General features: G+C 51.9%; 1 protein-coding gene across 7 annotated transcripts in view; it reads right to left on the reverse strand.

The window, feature by feature from the left end:
• PLEC (plectin) overlaps nt 1–19006 on the reverse strand; it is a gene marked incomplete at its 5' end in the record, with an annotated part of 200263 nt that overhangs the window by 125866 nt on the left and 55391 nt on the right.

Consider the following 19006-nt stretch of genomic DNA (forward strand, 5'->3'; position numbering starts at 1 on the left):
TTATTAGTCAGTGTCTCTCCTGTGGCAGTAGGTGGCGCTCTTATTAGTCAGTGACTCTCCTGTGGCAGTAGGTGGCGCTCTCTCTAGTTAGTGACTCTCCTGTGGCAGTAGGTGGCGCTCTTATTAGTCAGTGTCTCTCCTGTGGCAGTAGGTGGCGCTCTTATTAGTCAGTGTCTCTCCTGTGGCAGTAGGTGGCGCTCTTATTAGTCAGTGTCTCTCCTGTGGCAGTAGGTGGCGCTCTTATTAGTCAGTGACTCTCCTGTGGCAGTAGGTGGCGCTCTTATTAGTCAGTGACTCTCCTGTGGCAGTAGGTGGCGCTCTCTCTAGTTAGTGACTCTCCTGTGGCAGTATGTGGCGCTCTTATTAGTCAGTGTCTCTCCTGTGGCAGTAGGTGGCGCTCTTATTAGTCAGTGACTCTCCTGTGGCAGTAGGTGGCGCTCTTTTTAGTCAGTGTCTCTCCTGTGGCAGTAGGTGGCGCTCTTATTAGTTAGTGACTCTCCTGTGGCAGTAGGTGGCGCTCTTATTAGTCAGTGTCTCTCCTGTGGCAGTAGGTGGCGCTCTTATTAGTCAGTGTCTCTCCTGTGGCAGTAGGTGGCGCTCTTATTAGTTAGTGACTCTCCTGTGGCAGTAGGTGGCGCTCTTATTAGTCAGTGTCTCTCCTGTGGCAGTAGGTGGCGCTCTTATTAGTTAGTGACTCTCCTGTGGCAGTAGGTGGCGCTCTTATTAGTCAGTGTCTCTCCTGTGGCAGTAGGTGGCGCTCTTATTAGTTAGTGACTCTCCTGTGGCAGTAGGTGGCGCTCTTATTAGTCAGTGTCTCTCCTGTGGCAGTAGGTGGCGTTCTTATTAGTCAGTGTCTCTCCTGTGGCAGTAGGTGGCGCTCTTATTAGTTAGTGACTCTCCTGTGGCAGTAGGTGGCGCTCTTATTAGTCAGTGTCTCTCCTGTGGCAGTAGGTGGCGCTCTTATTAGTCAGTGTCTCTCCTGTGGCAGTAGGTGGCGCTCTTATTAGTTAGTGACTCTCCTGTGGCAGTAGGTGGCGCTCTCTCTAGTCAGTGTCTCTCCTGTGGCAGTAGGTGGCGCTCTTATTAGTTAGTGACTCTCCTGTGGCAGTAGGTGGCGCTCTTATTAGTCAGTGACTCTCCTGTGGCAGTAGGTGGCGCTCTCTCTAGTTAGTGACTCTCCTGTGGCAGTAGGTGGCGCTCTTATTAGTCAGTGTCTCTCCTGTGGCAGTAGGTGGCGCTCTTTTTAGTCAGTGTCTCTCCTGTGGCAGTAGGTGGCGCTCTCTCTAGTTAGTGACTCTCCTGTGGCAGTAGGTGGTGCTCTTATTAGTCAGTGTCTCTCCTGTGGCAGTAGGTGGCGCTCTTATTAGTCAGTGACTCTCCTGTGGCAGTAGGTGGCGCTCTCTCTAGTTAGTGACTCTCCTGTGGCAGTAGGTGGCGCTCTTATTAGTCAGTGTCTCTCCTGTGGCAGTAGGTGGCGCTCTTATTAGTCAGTGTCTCTCCTGTGGCAGTAGGTGGCGCTCTTATTAGTCAGTGTCTCTCCTGTGGCAGTAGGTGGCGCTCTTATTAGTCAGTGACTCTCCTGTGGCAGTAGGTGGCGCTCTTATTAGTCAGTGTCTCTCCTGTGGCAGTAGGTGGCGCTCTTATTAGTTAGTGACTCTCCCGTGGCAGTAGGTGGCGCTCTTATTAGTCAGTGTCTCTCCTGTGGCAGTAGGTGGCGCTCTTATTAGTTAGTGACTCTCCTGTGGCAGTAGGTGGCGCTCTTATTAGTCAGTGTCTCTCCTGTGGCAGTAGGTGGCGCTCTTATTAGTCAGTGTCTCTCCTGTGGCAGTAGGTGGCGCTCTTATTAGTCAGTGACTCTCCTGTGGCAGTAGGTGGCGCTCTTATTAGTCAGTGTCTCTCCTGTGGCAGTAGGTGGCGCTCTTATTAGTTAGTGACTCTCCTGTGGCAGTAGGTGGCGCTCTTATTAGTCAGTGTCTCTCCTGTGGCAGTAGGTGGCGCTCTTATTAGTTAGTGACTCTCCTGTGGCAGTAGGTGGCGCTCTTATTAGTCAGTGTCTCTCCTGTGGCAGTAGGTGGCGCTCTTTTTAGTCAGTGTCTCTCCTGTGGCAGTAGGTGGCGCTCTTATTAGTCAGTGTCTCTCCTGTGGCAGTAGGTGGCGCTCTTATTAGTTAGTGACTCTCCTGTGGCAGTAGGTGGCGCTCTTATTAGTCAGTGTCTCTCCTGTGGCAGTAGGTGGCGCTCTTATTAGTCAGTGTCTCTCCTGTGGCAGTAGGTGGCGCTCTTATTAGTCAGTGTCTCTCCTGTGGCAGTAGGTGGCGCTCTTTTTAGTCAGTGTCTCTCCTGTGGCAGTAGGTGGCGCTCTCTCTAGTTAGTGACTCTCCTGTGGCAGTAGGTGGCGCTCTTATTAGTCAGTGTCTCTCCTGTGGCAGTAGGTGGCGCTCTTATTAGTCAGTGTCTCTCCTGTGGCAGTAGGTGGCGCTCTTATTAGTCAGTGTCTCTCCTGTGGCAGTAGGTGGCGCTCTTTTTAGTCAGTGTCTCTCCTGTGGCAGTAGGTGGCGCTCTTATTAGTTAGTGACTCTCCTGTGGCAGTAGGTGGCGCTCTTATTAGTCAGTGTCTCTCCTGTGGCAGTAGGTGGCGCTCTTATTAGTCAGTGTCTCTCCTGTGGCAGTAGGTGGCGCTCTTATTAGTCAGTGTCTCTCCTGTGGCAGTAGGTGGCGCTCTTATTAGTCAGTGTCTCTCCTGTGGCAGTAGGTGGCGCTCTTTTTAGTCAGTGTCTCTCCTGTGGCAGTAGGTGGCGCTCTTATTAGTTAGTGACTCTCCTGTGGCAGTAGGTGGCGCTCTTATTAGTCAGTGTCTCTCCTGTGGCAGTAGGTGGCGCTCTTATTAGTCAGTGTCTCTCCTGTGGCAGTAGGTGGCGCTCTTTTTAGTCAGTGCTCCAGTCATTGTGCTTTACATTCTCTACTGTACAGTCAGAAGGAAATGTATTTATTTTCAAGTAATAGTGAGAATAGATTGTGACACAACAGCCGGGCCCCTACAGCGGCCCCCAGGGCTCTTACATTGTTACACACTGAGGGAGACGGCTTATAAGAAAGCGACCAATCACAGAGCAGCTTCCATATTGTGACTGGACCTGTCTGACCACTGTATACTCTCCAGAATTCTCATCCCCCTCAGTAACATTCAGTGTGATGACTGCGCCCCCTGGTGGACAAAACAAATACTCAGCAAACTGCAACCACCTACTCTGACCCCCTAACCCCACTACGCTAGGACCCCCCAACCTACACTACGCTAGGACCCCCCAAGCCTACACTACGCCAGGACCCCCCAACCTACACTACGCCAGGACCCCCCAACCTACACTACGCAAGGCCCCCCAATCTACACTACGCCAGGACCCCCCAGCCTACACTACGCTAGGATCCCTCCAAACCTACACTACGCTAGGATCCCCCCAACCTACACTACGCTAGGATCCCCCCAACCTACACTACGCTAGGACCCCCCAGCCTACACTACGCTAGGACCCCCCAACCTACACTACGCGAGGACCCCCCAACTACACTACGCGAGGACCCCCCAACCTACACTACGCGAGGACCCCCCCAACTACACTACGCAAGGACCCCCCCAACTACACTACGCAAGGACCCCCCCAACTACACTACGCTAGGACCCCCCCAACTACAATACGACGCCCCAACAACACTGCGCTAGGACCCCCCAACTACACTACGCTGGGGCCCCCCAACCTACAGTACACTAGGACCCCCCAACTACACTACGCTAACACCCCCCAACTACACTACGCTAGGACCCCCCCAACTACACTACGCGAGGACCCCCCCAACTACACTACGCTAAGACGCCCCAACTACACTACGCTAGGACCCCCCAACTACACTACGCTAACACGCCCCAACTACACTACGCTAGGACCCCCCAACTTCACTATGCTAGGACTCCCCAACTACACTACGCGAGGACCCCCCCAACTACACTACGCTAAGACGCCCCAACTACACTACGCTAGGACCCCCCCAACTACACTACGCTAACACGCCCCAACTACACTACGCTAACACGCCCCAACTACACTACGCTAGGACCCCCCAACTTCACTATGCTAGGACTCCCCAACTACACTACGCGAGGACCCCCCCAACTACACTAAGCTAGGACCCCCCAACTACACTACGCTAGGACCCCCCAACTACACTACGCTAGGACCCCCCAACTACACTATGCTAGGACCCCCCAACTACACTACGCTAGGACCCCCCAACTACACTACGCTAGGACCCCCCAACTACACTACGCTAGGACCCCCCAACTACACTACGCTAAGATGCCCCAACTACACTACGCTAGGACCCTCCAACTACACTATGCGAGGACCCCCCAACTACACTACGCGAGGACCCTCCAACTACAATACGCTAGGACCCCCCAACTACACTACGCTAAGATGCCCCAACTACACTACGCTAGGACCCTCCAACTACACTACGCTAGGACCCCCCAACTACACTATGCGAGGACCCCCCAACTACACTACGCTAAGATGCCCCAACTACACTACGCTAGGACCCTCCAACTACCCTACGCTAGGATGCCCCAACTACACTATGCGAGGACCCCCCAACTACACTACGCGAGGACCCTCCAACTACAATACGCGAGGACCACCCAACTACAATACGACGCCCCAACAACACTGCGCTAGGATGCCCCAACTACACTACGCTAGGACCCCCCAACTACACTACGCTAGGACCCCCCAACTACACTACGCTAGGACCCCCCAACCTACATTACGCTAGGACCTACCGCAACACTACACTAGGACCCCCCCCCCCAACTACACTACGCTAGGAACCCCAACCTACGCTAGGAACTCCAACCTACACTATGACCCCCCCAACCTACACTATGTTAGGACCCCCCAACTACACTACGCTAGGACCCCCCAACTACACTACGCTAGGACCCCCCAACTACACTAAGTAGGATCCCCCAACTACACTAAGCTAGGACCCCCCAACTACACTAAGCTAGGACCCCCCAACTACACTAAGCTAGGACCCCCCAACTACACTAAGCTAGGACCCCCCAACTACACTAAGCTAGGACCCCCCAACTACACTAAGCTAGGACCCCCCAACTACACTAAGCTAGGACCCCCCAACTACACTAAGCTAGGACCCCCCAACTACACTAAGCTAGGACCCCCCAACTACACTATGCTAGGACCCCCCAACTACACTAAGCTAGGACCCCCCAACTACACTATGCTAGGACCCCCCAACTACACTATGCTAGAACCCCCCAACTACACTAAGCTAGGACCCCCAGCTTTACCATGTGCCACCCCCACTGAACACCCCTGTATGTGTGGCAGTGGTCCCAAACTGTGGCCCTCCAGATGTTGCTGTTGGAAGTCCATGCATGCTGGGAGTTGAAGTTTTGCAACATCTGGAGGGCCACAGTTTGGGACCACAGGTCTATAGTGTGTGGTGATCGGCCTCCCTTGTCTGGGGGGCGCCATCCTCACATTCCACACTCATGCGGGGTCCTGCAGAGCCGGCGGCCATGATGCACCTGAACCACCTCAGGCGCCCGGGGCCTTCGCTCACTGCTCGTCCACCCGGCGCCTATAGGGCAGCAAAGGTCAGCGGTGCACACATACCTGAGCGGAGGAATGTGCTCCGGAGTGATGGCGGACACGTCACCCCCACCTGCAGGTACAGAGTGTATATATATATACCCCGAGACAGTGTATATACAGCGGTCACCCCCCACCTGCAGGTACAGAGTGTATATATATATATATATATATATATATATATATATATATATATATACCCCGAGACGGTGTATATACAGCGGACACCCCCCACCTGCAGGTACAGAGTGTATATATATATATATATATACCCCGAGACAGTGTATATACAGCGGACACGTCACCCCCCACCTGCAGGTACAGAGTGTATATATATATATATATACCCCGAGACAGTGTATATACAGCGGACACGTCACCCCCACCTGCAGGTACAGAGTGTATATATATATATATATATATACCCCGAGACGGTGTATATACAGCGGCCACGTCACCCCCACCTGCAGGTACAGAGTGTATATATATATATATATATACCCCGAGACGGTGACTATACAGCGGTCACCCCCCACCTGCAGGTACAGAGTGTATATATATATATATATATATATATATACCCCGAGACAGTGTATATACAGCGGACACGTCACCCCCCACCTGCAGGTACAGAGTGTATATATATATATATACCCCGAGACGGTGTATATACAGCGGTCACCCCCACCTGCAGGTACAGAGTGTATATATATATATACCCCGAGACAGTGTATATACAGCGGACACGTCACCCCCCACCTGCAGGTACAGAGTGTATATATATATATATACCCCGAGACGGTGACTATACAGCGGACACGTCACCCCCACCTGCAGGTACAGAGTGTATATATATATATATATATATATATATATATACCCCGAGACGGTGTATATACAGCGGACACGTCACCCCCCACCTGCAGGTACAGAGTGTATATATATATATACCCCGAGACAGTGACTATACAGCGGACACGTCACCCCCCACCTGCAGGTACAGAGTGTATATATATACCCCGAGACAGTGACTATACAGCGGACACGTCACCCCCCACCTGCAGGTACAGAGTGTATATATATATATATATATACCCCGAGACAGTGTATATACAGCGGACACGTCACCCCCCACCTGCAGGTACAGAGTGTATATATATATATATATATACCCCGAGACAGTGTATATACAGCGGACACGTCACCCCCCACCTGCAGGTACAGAGTGTATATATATATATATATACCCCGAGACAGTGTATATACAGCGGCCACGGGACCACCCACCTGCAGGTACAGAGTGTATATATATATATATATACCCCGAGACAGTGTATATACAGCGGACACGTCACCCCCCACCTGCAGGTACAGAGTGTATATATATATATACCCCGAGACAGTGTATATACAGCGGCCACGGGACCACCCACCTGCAGGTACAGAGTGTATATATATATATACCCCGAGACAGTGTATATACAGCGGCCACGGGACCACCCACCTGCAGGTACAGAGTGTATATATATATATATACCCCGAGACGGTGTATATACAGCGGACACGTCACCCCCCACCTGCAGGTACAGAGTGTATATATATATATATATATATATATATATATACCCCGAGACAGTGTATATACAGCGGCCACGTCACCCCCCACCTGCAGGTACAGAGTGTATATATATATATATATATATATATATATACCCCGAGACAGTGTATATACAGCGGCCACGTCACCCCCCACCTGCAGGTACAGAGTGTATATATATATATATATATATACCCCGAGACAGTGTATATACAGCGGCCACGTCACCCCCCACCTGCAGGTACAGAGTGTATATATATATATATATATACCCCGAGACAGTGTATATACAGCGGACACGTCACCCCCACCTGCAGGTACAGAGTGTATATATATATATATATACCCCGAGACAGTGTATATACAGCGGCCACGTCACCCCCCACCTGCAGGTACAGAGTGTATATATATATATATATATACCCCGAGACAGTGTATATACAGCGGACACGTCACCCCCACCTGCAGGTACAGAGTGTATATATATATATATATATATATATATATACCCCGAGACAGTGTATATACAGCAGACACGTCACCCCCCACCTGCAGGTACAGAGTGTATATATATATATATACCCCGAGACAGTGTATATACAGCGGACACGTCACCCCCCACCTGCAGGTACAAAGTGTATATATATATATATATATATATATATATACCCCGAGACGGTGACTATACAGCGGACACGTCACCCCCCACCTGCAGGTACAGAGTGTATATATATATACCCCGAGACAGTGTATATACAGCGGCCACGGGACCACCCACCTGCAGGTACAGAGTGTATATATATATATATATACCCCGAGACAGTGTATATACAGCGGACACGTCACCCCCACCTGCAGGTACAGAGTGTATATATATATATATATATATATATATACCCCGAGACAGTGTATATACAGCGGCCACGTCACCCCCCACCTGCAGGTACAGAGTGTATATATATATATATACCCTGAGACAGTGTATATACAGCGGCCACGGGACCACCCACCTGCAGGTACAGAGTGTATATATATATATATACCCCGAGACAGTGTATATACAGCGGCCACGTCACCCACCACCTGCAGGTACAGAGTGTATATATATATATATATATATACCCCGAGACAGTGTATATACAGCGGCCACGTCACCCCCCACCTGCAGGTACAGAGTGTATATATATTATATAAACCCCGAGACGGTGACTATACAGCGGTCACCCCCCACCTGCAGGTACAGAGTGTATATATATATATATACCCCGAGACAGTGTATATACAGCAGCCACGTCACCCCCCACCTGCAGGTACAGAGTGTATATATGTATATACCCCGAGACTGTGACTATACAGCGGTCACCCCCCACCTGCAGGTACAGAGTGTATATATATATATATATATACCCCGAGACGGTGACTATACAGCGGTCACCCCCCACCTGCAGGTACAGAGTGTATATATATATATATATATACCCCGAGACAGTGTATATACAGCGGCCACGGGACCACCCCCCCATATAATCACCCACACAATGGCGCACGGTTTACTATACGGTGTATATACAGCGGCCACGTCACCCCCCACCTGCAGGTACAGAGTGTATATATATATATACCCCGAGACAGTGTATATACAGCGGCCACGGGACCACCCACCTGCAGGTACAGAGTGTATATATATATATACCCCGAGACAGTGTATATACAGCGGCCACGGGACCACCCACCTGCAGGTACAGAGTGTATATATATATATATACCCCGAGACGGTGTATATACAGCGGACACGTCACCCCCACCTGCAGGTACAGAGTGTATATATATATATATATATATATATATATATACCCCGAGACAGTGTATATACAGCGGCCACGTCACCCCCCACCTGCAGGTACAGAGTGTATATATATATATATATATATATATATATACCCCGAGACAGTGTATATACAGCGGCCACGTCACCCCCCACCTGCAGGTACAGAGTGTATATATATATATATATATATATACCCCGAGACAGTGTATATACAGCGGCCACGTCACCCCCCACCTGCAGGTACAGAGTGTATATATATATATATATATACCCCGAGACAGTGTATATACAGCGGACACGTCACCCCCACCTGCAGGTACAGAGTGTATATATATATATATATACCCCGAGACAGTGTATATACAGCGGCCACGTCACCCCCCACCTGCAGGTACAGAGTGTATATATATATATATATATACCCCGAGACAGTGTATATACAGCGGACACGTCACCCCCACCTGCAGGTACAGAGTGTATATATATATATATATATATATATATATACCCCGAGACAGTGTATATACAGCAGACACGTCACCCCCCACCTGCAGGTACAGAGTGTATATATATATATATACCCCGAGACAGTGTATATACAGCGGACACGTCACCCCCACCTGCAGGTACAAAGTGTATATATATATATATATATATATATATATATACCCGAGACGGTGACTATACAGCGGACCACGTCACCCCCCCACCTGCAGGTACAGAGTGTATATATATATACCCCGAGACAGTGTATATACAGCGGCCACGGGACCACCCACCTGCAGGTACAGAGTGTATATATATATATATATACCCCGAGACAGTGTATATACAGCGGACACGTCACCCCCACCTGCAGGTACAGAGTGTATATATATATATATATATATATACCCCGAGACAGTGTATATACAGCGGCCACGTCACCCCCCCACCTGCAGGTACAGAGTGTATATATATATATATACCCTGAGACAGTGTATATACAGCGGCCACGGGACCACCCCACCTGCAGGTACAGAGTGTATATATATATATATACCCCGAGACAGTGTATATACAGCGGCCACGTCACCCACCACCTGCAGGTACAGAGTGTATATATATATATATATATATACCCCGAGACAGTGTATATACAGCGGCCACGTCACCCCCCACCTGCAGGTACAGAGTGTATATATATATATATACCCCGAGACGGTGACTATACAGCGGTCACCCCCCACCTGCAGGTACAGAGTGTATATATATATATATACCCCGAGACAGTGTATATACAGCAGCCACGTCACCCCCCACCTGCAGGTACAGAGTGTATATATGTATATACCCCGAGACTGTGACTATACAGCGGTCACCCCCCACCTGCAGGTACAGAGTGTATATATATATATATATATACCCCGAGACGGTGACTATACAGCGGTCACCCCCCACCTGCAGGTACAGAGTGTATATATATATATATATATACCCCGAGACAGTGTATATACAGCGGCCACGGGACCACCCCCCCATATAATCACCCACACAATGGCGCACGGTTTACTATACGGTGTATATACAGCGGCCACGTCACCCCCCACCTGCAGGTACAGAGTGTATATATATATATACCCCGAGACGGTGACTATACAGCGGCCACGGGACCCCCCCCCCCATATAATCACCTACACAATGGCGCACGGTTTACTATACGGTGAATATAAAGCGGCCACGGGACCCCCCCCCCCATATAATCACCCGCACAATGGCGCACGGTTTACTATACGGTGAATATAAAGCGGCCACGGGACCCCCCCCCATATAATCACCCGCACAATGGCGCACGGTTTACTATACGGTGAATATAAAGCGGCCGCGGGACCCCCCCCCCCCCATATAATCACCCACACAATGGCGCACGGTTTACTATGCGGTGAATATACAGCGGCCACGGGACCACCCCCCCATATAATCACCCACACAATGGCGCACGGTTTACTATACGGTGAATATACAGCGGCCACGGGACCCCCCCCCCCCCATATAATCACCCACACAATGGCGCACGGTTTACTATACGGTGAATATACAGCGGCCACGGGACCCCCCCCCCCCCATATAATCACCCACACAATGGAGCACGGTTTACTATACGGTGAATATACAGCGGCCACGGGACCCCCCCCCCCCAATATAATCACCCACACAATGGCGCACGGTTTACTATACGGTGAATATACAGCGGCCACGGGACCCCCCCCCCCATATAATCACCAACACAATGGCGCACGGTTTACTATACGGTGAATATACAGCGGCCACGGGACCCCCCCCCCCCATATAATCACCCACACAATGGAGCACGGCTTACTATGCGGTGAATATACAGCGGCCACGGGACCCCCCCCCCATATAATCACCCACACAATGGCGCACGGTTTACTATACGGTGAATATACAGCGGCCACAGGCCCCCCCCCCCCCCATATAATCACCCACACAATGGCGCACGGTTTACTATGCGGTGAATATACAGCGGCCACGGGACCCCCCCCCCCATATAATCACCCACACAATGGCGCACGGTTTACTATACGGTGAATATACAGCGGCCACAAGACCCCCCCCCCCATATAATCACCCACACAATGGCGCACGGTTTACTATACGGTGAATATACAGCGGCCACGGGACCCCCCCCCCCCCATTTAATCACCCACACAATGGCGCACGGTTTACTATACGGTGAATATAAAGCGGCCACGGGACCCCCCCCCCCATATAATCACCCACACAATGGCGCACGGTTTACTATACGGTGAATATACAGCGGCCACGGGACCCCCCCCCCCATATAATCACCCACACAATGGCGCACGGTTTACTATACGGTGAATATACAGCGGCCATGGGACCCCCCCCACCCCCCATATAATCACCCACACAATGGCGCACGGTTTACTATACGGTGAATATACAGCGGCCACGGGACCCCCCCCCCATATAATCACCCACACAATGGCGCACGGTTTAATAAACGGTGAATATACAGCGGCCACGGGACCCCCCCCCCCCATATAATCACCCACACAATGGCACACGGTTTACTATACGGTGAATATACAGCGGCCACGGGACCCCCCACCCCATATAATCACCCACGCAATGGCGCACGGTTTACTATACGGTGAATATACAGCGGCCACGTGACCCCCCCCCCCCCATATAATCACCCACACAATGGAGCACGGTTTACTATACGGTGTATATACAGCGGCCACGGGACCCCCCCCCATATAGTCACCCGCACAATGGCGCACGGTTTACTATACGGTGAATATACAGCGGCCACGGGACCCCCCCCCATATAATCACCCACACAATGGCGCACGGTTTACTATACGGTGAATATACAGCGGCCACGGGACCCCCCCCCCATATAATCACCCACACAATGGCGCACGGTTTACTATACGGTGAATATACAGCGGCCACGGGACCCCCCCCATATAGTCACCCGCACAATGGCGCACGGTTTACTATACGGTGAATATACAGCGGCCACGGGACCCCCCCCCCCCATATAATCATCCACACAATGGCGCACGGTTTACTATACGGTGAATATACAGCGGCCACGGGACCCCCCCCCCATATAATCACCCACACAATGGCGCACGGTTTACTATACGGTGAATATACAGCGGCCACGGGACCCCCCCCCCATATAATCACCCACACAATGGCGCACGGTTTACTATACGGTGAATGTACAGCGGCCACGGGCCCCCCCCCCCATATAATCACCCACACAATGGCGCACGGTTTACTATACGGTGAATGTACAGCGGCCACGGGACCCCCCCCCATATAATCACCCACACAATGGCGCACGGTTTACTATACGGTGAATATACAGCGGCCACGGGACCCCCCCCCCCATATAATCATCCACACAATGGCGCACGGTTTACTATACGGTGAATATACAGCGGCCACGGGACCCCCCCCCCCATATAATCACCCACACAATGGCGCACGGTTTACTATACGGTGAATATACAGCGGCCACGGGACCCCCCCCATATAGTCACCCGCACAATGGCGCACGGTTTACTATACGGTGAATATACAGCGGCCACGGGACCCCCCCCCCCATATAATCATCCACACAATGGCGCACGGTTTACTATACGGTGAATATACAGCGGCCACGGGACCCCCCCCCATATAATCACCCACACAATGGCGCACGGTTTACTATACGGTGAATATACAGCGGCCACGGGACCCCCCCCCCATATAATCACCCACACAATGGCGCACGGTTTACTATACGGTGAATGTACAGCGGCCACGGGCCCCCCCCCCCCATATAATCACCCACACAATGGCGCACGGTTTACTATACGGTGAATGTACAGCGGCCACGGGACCCCCCCCCATATAATCACCCACACAATGGCGCACGGTTTACTATACGGTGAATATACAGCGGCCACGGGACCCCCCCCCCCATATAATCATCCACACAATGGCGCACGGTTTACTATACATCAGGGGAAAAACGCATAAGAGCGGAGAATGTCAGTAATGGGAGGAGATGTCAGTGTGACCGCGCTCCACCGCCCCTGATGGTAAACGGCAGAAATAACCACAGTATGGACCGCGCCAAACCTGCACTATAACAACAATACACAGGGGTAACCCCGCCCCCACAGGGCTACACAGGGGTAACCCCGCCCCCACAGGGGTAACCCCGCCCCCACAGGGCTACACAGGGGTAACCCCGCCCCCACAGGGCTACACAGGGGTAACCCCGCCCCCACAGGGCTACACAGGGGTAACCTCCGCCCCCACAGGGCTACACAGGGGTAACCTCCGCCCCCACAGGGCTACACAGGGGTAACCTCCGCCCCCACAGGGCTACACAGGGGTAACCTCCGCCCCCACAGGGCTACACAGGGGTAACCTCCGCCCCCACAGGGCTACACAGGGGTAACCTCCGCCCCCCACAGGGCTACACAGGGGTAACCCCACCCCCGCAGGGGTAACCTCCACCCCCACAGGGCTACACAGGGGTAACCTCCGCCCCCCACAGAGCTACACAGGGGTAACCCCGCCCCCACAGGGCTACACAGGAGTAACCTCCACCCCCACAGGGCTACACAGGGGTAACCTCAACCCCCACAGGGCTACACAGGGGTAACCCCGCCCCCACAGGGCTACACAGGGGTAACCCCGCCCCCACAGGGGTAACCCCGCCCCCAAAGGGCTACACAGGGGTAACCCCGCCCCCACAGGGGTAACCCCGCCCCCACAGGGCTACACAGGGGTAACCTCCGCGCCCACAGGGCTACACAGGGGTAACCTCCGCCCCCCACAGGGCTACACAGGGGTAACCCCGCCCCCGCAGGGGTAACCTCCACCCCCACAGGGCTACACAGGGGTAACCTCCACCCCCACAGGGCTACACAGGGGTAACCTCAACCCCCACAGGGCTACACAGGGGTAACCTCCGCCCCCACAGGGCTACACAGGGGTAACCTCCGCCCCCACAGGGCTACACAGGGGTAACCCCGCCCCCACAGGGCTACACAGGGGTAACCCCGCCGCCACAGGGGTAACCTCCACCCCCACAGGGCTACACAGGGGTAACCTCCACCCCCACAGGGCTACACATGGGTAACCCCACCCCCACAGGGGTAACCTCCACCCCCACAGGGCTACACAGGGGTAACTCCACCCCCACAGGGCTACACAGGGGTAACCTCCGCCCTCACAGGCCTACACAGGGGTAACCCCACCCCCACAGGGCTACACAGGGGTAACCCCGCCCCCACAGTGGAAACACCAGCCCCAGCTTCTCCCCTCAGTCACTACAATCAGGGGTGTGGGGCAGTGGAGTTGCACCTCTTTAATGTCTCAACTGGAAACAGGTTTGGGTAATTCCAGGGCGCGTCATAATCACATCAGAGCCTCCACCATACTGCAGTCACTGCCAAATATCCCAACAGCACATGACTATCCTCAAATACTCTGTACTGCTGTGGACCCTGCTCCTATATGACTCTCACCCTGTGACCTCCACATGATCAGAACACTCCTCTCCTGAAACACTCTGTACTGCTGTGGACCCTGCTCCTCCACTATATAACTCTCACCCTGTGACCTCCACATGATCAGTACACTCCTCTGCTGGAATACGCTGTACTGCTGCGGACCCTGCTCCTCCACTATATAACTCTCACCCTGTGACCTCCACATGATCAGTACACTCCTCCTGAAATACTCTGTACTGCTGTGGACCCTGCTCCTCCACTATATAACTCTCACCCTGTGACCTCCACATGATCAGTACACTCCTCTCCTGAAATACTCTGTACTGCTGTGGACCCTACTCCTCCACTATATAACTCTCACCCTGTGACCTCCACATGATCTGAACACTCCTCTCCTGAAATACTCTGTACTGCTGTGGACCCTACTCCTCCACTATATAACTCTCACCCTGTGACCTCCACATGATCAGTATACTCCTCTCCTGAAATACTCTGTACTGCTGTGGACCCTGCTCCTCCACTATATAACTCTCACCCTGTGACCTCCACATGATCAGCACACTCCTCTCCTGAAATACTCTGTACTGCTGTGGACCCTGCTCCTCCACTATATAACTCTCACCCTGTGACCTCCACATGATCAGCACACTCCTCCTGAAATACTCTGTACTGCTGTGGACCCTGCTCCTCCACTATATAACTCTCACCCTGTGACCTCCACATGATCAGTACACTCCTCTCCTGTATACTCTGTACTGCTGTGGACACTGCTCCTCTACTATATAACTCTCACCCTGTGACATCCACATGATCAGCACACTCCTCCTGAAATACTCTGTACTGCTGTGGACCCTGCTCCTCCACTATATAACTCTCACCCTGTGACCTCCACATGATCAGAACACTCCTCTCCTGTATACTCTGTACTGCTGTGGACACTGCTCCTCTACTATATAACTCTCACCCTGTGACCTCCACATGATCAGCACACTCCTCCTGAAATACTCTGTACTGCTGTGGACCCTGCTCCTCCACTATATAACTCTCACCCTGTGACCTCCACATGATCAGCACACTCCTCCTGTATACTCTGTACTGCTGTGGACACTGCTCCTCTACTATATAACTCTCACCCTGTGACCTCCACATGATCAGCACACTCCTCCTGAAATACTCTGAACTGCTGTGGACCTGCTCCTTATACTATGTTGGCTATGCTGCAGAGGATTATGGGAGCTCCGCCCTCTCAGGACACATATATGGACGCCGTCTTATAATAAATCATCTTTATAAACTTTACGCACTGTAACGTTTCCCTCATGTACAGCTTTTAGGCATCTCCATGGTTACGGACTACAATAACTGTCATGTGACTGCAGGGTCAGAGTGTACCGTATACTCTACAGCAATGTCTCCATCTGTTACAAGACTACAACCCCTATCATATCATCAGAGCCTCAGAGCACGGTGGGAGTCGTAGTTTTGCAACAGCTGGAGGGTCAGAAATTAGGATGCATCAATATATATACAGTAGAAGATGGAAAAGAGTCTGAGGGGAACTGTGACCAGCAATTACTGGAAACAGAGGGGATAGCTGTGGCCCCATGGTGTCTGGCAGCAGAGGGGATAGCTGTGGCCCCATGGTGTCTGGCAGCAGAGGGGATAGCTGTGGCCCCATGGTGTCTGGCAGCAGATGGGATAGCTGTGGCCCCATTGTGTCTGGCAACAGAGGGGATAGCTGTGGCCCCATGGTGTCTGGCAACAGAGGGAATAGCTGTGGCCCTATGGTGTCTGGCAGCAGAGGGGATAGCTGTGGCCTATGGTGTCTGGCAGCAGAGGGAATAGCTGTGGCCCCATGGTGTCTGGCAGCAGAGGGAATAGATGTGGCCCCATGGTGTCTGGCAGCAGAGGGGATAGCTGTGGACCCATGGTGTCTGGCAGCGGAGGGAATAGCTGTGGCCCCATGGTGTCTGGCAGCAGAGGGAATAGCTGTGGCCCCATGGTGTCTGTCAACAGAAGGCATAGTTGTGGACCTATGGTGTCTGGCAACAGAGGGAAAAGCTGTGGCCCCATGGTGTCTGGCAGCAGATGGAATAGCTGTGGCCCCATGGTGTCTGTCAACAGAGGGAATAGCTGTGGCCCCATGGTGTATGGCAGCCAAAGACATAGTTGTGGCCGTATGGTGTCTGGCAGCAGAGGGAATAGCTGTAGCCCCAAGGTGTCTGGCAGCACAGGGGATAGCTGTGGCTTCATGGTGTCTGGAAGCAAAGGGAATAGCTATAGCCCCAAGGTGTCTGGCAGCAGAATGCATAGTTGTATCCCCATAGTGTCTGGCAGCAGAGGGAATAGCTGTGGCCCCATGGTGTCTGGCAGCAGAGGTAATAGCTGTGGCCCCATGGTGTCTGGCAGCAGAAGGCATAGCTGTAGCCCTATGGTGTTTGGCAGTAGAGGGAATAGCTGAGGCCCCATGGTGTCTGGCAGCAGAGGGAATAGCTGTGGCCCATGGTGTCTGGAAGCAGAGGGGATAGCTATGGCCCCATGGTTTCTGGCAGCAGAAGGCATAGTTGTGGTCCTATGGTGTCTGGGAGCAGAATGCATAGTTGTGGTCCTATGGTGTCTGGCAGCACAAGGCATAGTTGTGGTCCTATGGTGTCTGGCAGCACAAGGCATAGTTGTGGTCCTATGGTGTCTGGCAGCACAAGGCATAGTTGTGGTCCTATGGTGTCTGGCAGCAGAGGGGATAGCTATGGCCCATGGTGACGAAGATCCGGACCCACCTACACAGCAGAGCTTCTTGTACAGGTGACCCTTCCGCTCCGGCTCCGAATTCCCATCCAGCCAATCAGAACGCTCCAGAAGCATCTCCCTCTTAAAGGTGTAGTACCAGGTAGAGGAGGAGGGCCGCCTGATCCCGTCTGCCATGGTGCTTCACCCGGGGACAAGGCATCAAATGGAAACCTGTGCCGGGGCCCCAGGAGTCAGGGACCACAACGTGCAGGAGAGCAGCAGCAGCAGCAGCGGTGGCAGCCGGTGTGTGAGTTGTGTACAGCGGCCGCTCTCCTCCCTCACTACTCACTGTGGAGACGGTCACGCCCATCACTAAACAGCCGACACCCACAACAGGCACTACAGGCTGCTCCAACGAATACTCCGCTCCAACTGTAATACTGCACTACAGGCTGCTCCAACTAATACTGCACTACAACTGTAATATAATACTGCACTACAACTGTAATATAATACTGCACTACAACTGTAATATAATACTGCACTACAGGCTGCTCCAACGAATACTCCGCTCCAACTGTAATACTGCACTACAGGCTGCTCCAACTAATACTGCACTACAACTGTAATATAATACTGCACTACAACTGTAATATAATACTGCACTACAACTGTAATATAATACTGCGCTACAACTGTAAGATAATACTGCACTACAACTGTAATATAATACTGCGCTACAACTGTAATATAATACTGCACTACAACTGTAATATAATACTGCACTACAACTGTAATATAATACTGCACTACAACTGTAATATAATACTGCACTACAACTGTAATATAATACTGCACTACAGGCTGCTCCAACGAATACTCCGCTCCAACTGTAATACTGCACTACAGGCTGCTCCAACTAATACTGCACTACAACTGTAATATAATACTGCCCTACAACTGTAATATAATACTGCACTACAACTGTAATATAATACTGCACTACAACTGTAATATAATACTGCGCTACAACTGTAATATAATACTGCACTACAACTGTAATATAATACTGCGCTACAACTGTAATATAATACTGCACTACAACTGTAATATAATACTGCACTACAACTCTAATA

Source organism: Hyla sarda, unplaced genomic scaffold (assembly GCF_029499605.1).
Source record: "Hyla sarda isolate aHylSar1 unplaced genomic scaffold, aHylSar1.hap1 scaffold_201, whole genome shotgun sequence".
NCBI classification, from domain to species: domain Eukaryota; kingdom Metazoa; phylum Chordata; class Amphibia; order Anura; family Hylidae; genus Hyla; species Hyla sarda.